This window comes from Pteropus vampyrus, unplaced genomic scaffold (genome assembly GCF_000151845.1).
Source record: "Pteropus vampyrus isolate Shadow unplaced genomic scaffold, Pvam_2.0 Scaffold366, whole genome shotgun sequence".
Classification (NCBI taxonomy): domain Eukaryota; kingdom Metazoa; phylum Chordata; class Mammalia; order Chiroptera; family Pteropodidae; genus Pteropus; species Pteropus vampyrus.
Genome location: NW_011889147.1, coordinates 164112 through 169806, shown reverse-complemented (window position 1 = coordinate 169806; position 5695 = coordinate 164112). Strand labels below are relative to the sequence as shown.

General features: G+C 46.3%; 1 pseudogene; it reads left to right on the top strand.

Annotated features, from left to right (window-relative positions):
* Positions 1-3019: 3019 nt before the first annotated feature.
* On the top strand, positions 3020-3546 carry LOC105305144 (annotated as a pseudogene).
* Positions 3547-5695: the final 2149 nt, after the last annotated feature.

The window sequence follows — 5695 nt, the reverse complement described above, 5'->3', positions numbered from 1 at the left end:
GTGTGAATTGGCTGCACTCTCAGGATAAGAGTTGTTGTGTGGGGGCTGACCCACTAAGTGGGATTTGCCCGAGCAGTCTTGTGTACTTGTTGCAACCACCCTTTGTGTGTATCACTACTGGAACCAGTCAGGAGTTGTTCTATTGTGGTCTGGTGCCAGCTTCCAGATGCGTTGAGTTTATGGCCCCTTGGGAGGGGCTCCCCCATAGGCCAAGGTCAGCTGCTGCTTTTGATTGCTCAGGGCTACCTGGTGAAAACTACTAAGTGATCCGCTGATACTTGTTGCCTATGCTGGATCTATAGGTAAGTGGAAGAGACAACGCTGTAGGCAGCGGTCAGTTATCCCACGTCCCTGATGTATGGCAGCTTAGCAGAAGGACCAGTGCTCCTCAAGTCCTGATATTGCCTATCAGCTGCCTGTAAGTCTCTGAAACTGGATGAACCTCTGGGTGATATGTGTGTTGAGTGGTGCAGGGACCTTGGGAGTCTCCTGGGTCTAGTGAGTAAATTTCCCCCTGCCACTGTAGTGTCAGTTTATGTGCCTACGCTGTCTCTGTGGCTTGCTGTACAAGTTTCCACTTGTAGCAAGGTCAACTGCTGCCCACCCTGGGCCTAAATATGCTACCCCAGAGCAGGGGCAGCTGCCTATCATCAATGTGCAGCAGGCACTTTGTGTACTATATGGGGCAGGAACTCAGGGATTTAAGGGCCGTCGGGCCAATACAGACTCTTAAGATATATTGTAGCTCTTAGAGGCAGCAGTGGTCTGTCCACAACTGTTTTCTTCAAAATGCGCTCAGTGCACTAGCCCAGGTCTGTCGCCTGCACAAACTGCTCAACCCCAGAGCCAAGAAGGGCACAAGAGGCTGCTTGTCAATGGGCTGGAGGCACTTTGTAGCTTGGGAAAAGTGGGATCTCAAGGTGACAAGGTCCATTCGACCAATACAGCCTCAGTTTTGTTGCAACTTCTGTGCCTGTGTGTTCCCACTGTAGTGTTCCCACAGACCCCTGTGCTCCCCGGACACAATATTGCCCCTCTTACAGACAGTAAAGGTCTGCCTACTGTTGATTTCCGTGCAGTGACCACCCTGTGCCAGCCAAAGTTTGTTGCCTGTGTGGGTTAGGTGATCAGGGGAGGGGAAGGGCAGGGCTATGTCAGTTCACTGTCAATGGGCCACCTGGGGCAATTTGTGGGTAGGGTAGGGGGAGTCTCAGAGAGACAATGGCAGTCAGATCAACATAGCCTCAGTCTTACTGCAAATTTGGTAACTGTTGTGAGTTCCCACAGACGACCCAGATCACAGCAAGACCAGCTACTGTCTGAGACTGGCCCACAGGTTCCCAATATCCACCCAAGTTTGTGTTGGCAGCAGTGAGCTGCCTAACCCTTCCGATGAAATGCAGCTCACAGCACTGGTCGCCCACTGAGAATGTAAATATAGCTTAATGCTGCTCACAATAGCCGCCCTGCTGTGAATCACTCAGATCAGGGCTTGGCAGCCACCCAGGAACAACTGCTTCAGGCAGTCTGTAGATTAGGCGTTAGGCGGAGTGGGCTGATCCCCTCAGACCAGCGCTTCCTAATGGCTCTGTGGGAGGGGTCTGCACAATCAAGCTGGGTGGTCTGTAGGTCACCCCATGGGGCCGGACTAAGGTACAATGGTGGCTGCCTTTCCGGCTCTTGTTTTGATTCAGGTAATGGAGACTTTTTCAGAACGAATCCTGCACGAGCCTCAGACCCACCACCGGTGTCCTGGGTGAGTGTCCACAGGGTCAGAAAGCCTTTGCGTGGGTCTTTCAAAGGGACATCTAGGGGCTCAGTCACCTTCCGTCTTACCCAGACAGCTGGAATCCCCGCTAATTTCTACAGTCAGAGTTATTGGAATCTCCTCTTCCCTGGGCTGGGATCCTGTGCTGGAGATGAGACTAGGACCCTGCTCTCCTTCAGGAGAGCCTCTGCAGCCTCACTCTCTCTCCCGGTGATCCTCCAACATCCGCAGATGCGGGTCTAGCCTGATTCAGGACTTTGTCCCTCCTACCAGCTTCGATGTGGCTCCTTTATGTTATCAGATGTAGTTGTTATGATCAGCTGGACTTCAGGTGATTCTCCACGTTGATTATTTTATAATTTGGTTGTAATTTCAATGCGGTGCCGGGAGGAGACGAACCCTGCCATCTTCCTACTTCCTCTCTATACACGTTTTTATTCTTTTTTTCATAGATGCATTATATTCCTTAATATGGGTATAATAGTTTCTTCAAAAAATTGTTTAGTGGTGATCATACAGGTGTGTTTGTTAGTTTTTGGTCCCTTTAGAGAATGCTAAATAAAAACCCTACTTTTATACATTTACAAATATTAGTGCTTTAATTTTTGCAGAGTAGGTTCTCCAATGTGAGTTTGATGGGTTAAAGAAACTGTGAGTTTGCAAACTTTCACAAATATTACCAAATTACTTTAAAAAATTTCATCAGCAGATTGCTGAAAGTTTACCGGTAATATCTGAATGTTGTATAACACTGTTTTCAGTTAGACATCAAAGAAGCATCAGCAAAAGAGTCTGATTGAGTCCCATCTCCTGATATCCTGATATTTCCTTCTCATAGCTCTTAAAAGAACCAATAAAGCAAGGCTTATCTAAAACAAACAAGCAAACAAAAGAAGCTAAATTCAGTTTCCTTTTAATAATTATTTAGTTCATTTGTTCATTCATTGATTGTATAAACCAATTTTTCTTTTTTCAATACCTTAATATATTTTGTTTTTCCCCAGTTTTCCTGAGATATAATTGACAATTAAAATTATGTACATTTAGGCAGTGAATCTGTGGTCCTCCAGATCTGTCTTTTGCTTCAACAGTGTTTGGACAGAAGAGAGACCCAGGAATGCCCCTTCTTCCAGCCTCTGACCACCTACCAACCTCTTTCAGTTACAACCTTTGGAACTTTCTCAGCTGTCCTTGGCCCCTGAGACCAGCTAACACCATGTTTTGAGCTTAATTCCTTATTGCTGAACAGCCATGAGTTCTCAAATCTGTCAGAATTATTCCACCGAGGTGGAGGACCCCATCAACCGCTTGGTCGACCTGCATCTGTGGGCCTCCTACACCTATACCTCTCTCTGGGTTTCTATTTCAACTTCTATGATGTGGCTCTGGAAGGTGTAGGCCATTTCTGCGAACTGGCTGAGGAGAAATGAGAGGGCGCAGAGCATCTCTTGAAGATGCAAAACCAGCATGGTGGCTGCACCCTCTTCCAGGACTTGCAGAAGCCTTCCTAAGATGAGTGGGGATAAAACTCAGGATGCCATGGAAGCCGCCATGGTCATGGAGAAGAACCTGAACCAGGCCCTTTTGGACCTGCGTGCCCTGGGTTCCGCCCATGCAGGCTCCATCTCTGTGACTTCCCTGAGTGCCACTTCCTAGATGAGGAGGTGAAACTCATCAAGAAGATAGGCAACCACCTGACTAACCTCCGCAGGCTGGCTGGTCCCCAGGCTGGGCTGGGCCAGTATGTCTTCGAAAGGCTCACCCTCAAGCTTGACTAGGAGCCTTTGGAGCCCAGAGGCTTTTGAGAGGCCCCTCTGCAACCCCCCGGTGCTGGCCTTGTGCCTGACCCTCTCCCTGCAACCAAACACTAGGCAGCCTTCTAACCACCCTGGAGCCCTCTCCCATGCCTAAGGGATAAGAGCGCAAATAACATTTTTTGTTCTACTGTTTGGTCTTTGATCTTGATTCCTGAAATAGGGCTACTGCAATCTTTGTAATTTTCTGGGTGATAAGAGTGTCTTTTGTTTTAATGAGGCTACTCTGGGTGGGCTCCTGAATGGTTCCTGGATGAGTGCTGGTCATCAGAAAGAACAAGCCATAATTAGAACCTTGGATTTTTCAGTCTCCTCTCCCATTCTCTTGAGAAGGGAAAAGGACTGAAAATGGAGTTAATCCATTCAGTCAATCATGCCCACATGATGAGGCCTTCTTAAAAATTTCAGGAGTATGGCGTTTGGAGAGCTTCTAGGTTGGTGAACATATCCATGTACCAGGGACAGAAGCTCCTGCATTCTGGACCCTCCCAGACCTCACCCGATATATTTCTTCATTTGTATCTTTTAGTGTATCTTTCAATGAACTGAGTATTTCTCTGAGTTCTGTGAGCCATTCTAGAAAGTTAATTGAACCTCAGAAGGGGGTCACAGGAACTGCTAATTTGCGGCCATGTTGGACAGAAGCTGTGGGTAACCTGAAGACCTACTTCTTGCGACTAGCATCTGAAGTGAAGTGGGAGCAGTCTTGTGAGACTGAGTCCTTAACCTGTGGAATCTAATGCTCTCTCCAAGTAGATAGTGTAAGAATTGAGTTACATTATAGGACACCCAGCTGGTGATGTAGAAAATTGCTTGGTGTGGGGAAAACCCCCAGTACATTTGGTGACCAGAAGTGTCAGAAGAGAAATGTTGTGAATGTGGTAGTAGTGTGAGAGTAAAGAATAATTACAGGTGGAAAACTGAGGGCTTTCAATAATACAGGTGTCCTCCACTATCCAAAAGTAGAGTGTTCCTATGAAACCTTTTGTATGCCAAAGTGATAAAGACACAATTACCATTAATACATATGGAAAAATATTTGAGCATTTCCAGACCCCAAAATTCAATACAACCACAATATCTTTATTTTGTTCACCATCCTCACAATGCTTAATTATGTCCAGTTTTACCCTAAGTGTAACACCATTACGAGCTCTCTTAGGCTTTTCTGATCCCTTAGAACACATCTTGCTAATAGATGTGCAAACTAAATCGGGTTAGAGCACAGATGCTCACAGACACAGTTCAAAACTATGGCAGCCTGATGCTGAGATGCTGAGTGCACCTCCCAGGAAATGCTCCTGGCGGCGGCACCACTCTTGCCGCTCGGGGTGTGGGGTATGCGTTCTCTTCAGACGCTTGTTATAAACAAGTGCTGAAAGCTATTTTTGCTTCTGCCTTTTCTCATAAAAGCGAAAAATCTTCTTCAGATTTCTTTTGGTTAGCACAAACAGGTACCGGTTTTTTGAAAGTTCGCTTTATGCCACTTGGCTTTTACAAAAGACCTATATTAGTACCTGTTTTAGCTAATCAAAAGAAATCTGAAGAGGAATTTCACTTTTATGAAAAAAGTCATCACCATACTAATGTCGGTCTCTTGTAAAAGGGAAGTGGCATAAAGAGAGCTTTAGGAAGGCGGTGTACACAGCCCTAGCAAATTCATACAGCTTGTGACGCATGAAGCCTGGGGTCAAATGCTGCTGGCTTCTTAATGTAAGAAGCCTTTAGGGTTTCTGAGGTCCCTCAGTTTGCTCCCTGCCAACAGGTCACAGTCTTGTCTTTTCCTTTGCCTAGTTTCTAGGATCTTGGAGATAATAACTGGGACTGTGCTGACACAGAGGGATAAAGAGATATAATTCCTATGGAGGCTGAGGATCTTAAAGAGACACTGCTGATGTGCTAATTTCTTTTTCCTCTATTGGTTGTGGCAGCCCAGTCTACCAGGCACAAGAGCAGCCTGCTGAGACAAAGATGTCATTTTAGTTAGTATTCCATCCAAGCTGTGGCTGTGGCATGCTGGCTGATTTCCAAGGACTCTCCTGGGGAAATCCCCTCTCTTACTTACAAGGATGGCTCTTGCATTTCCTTGAGGTATAAACAGGATTGGTTTTTC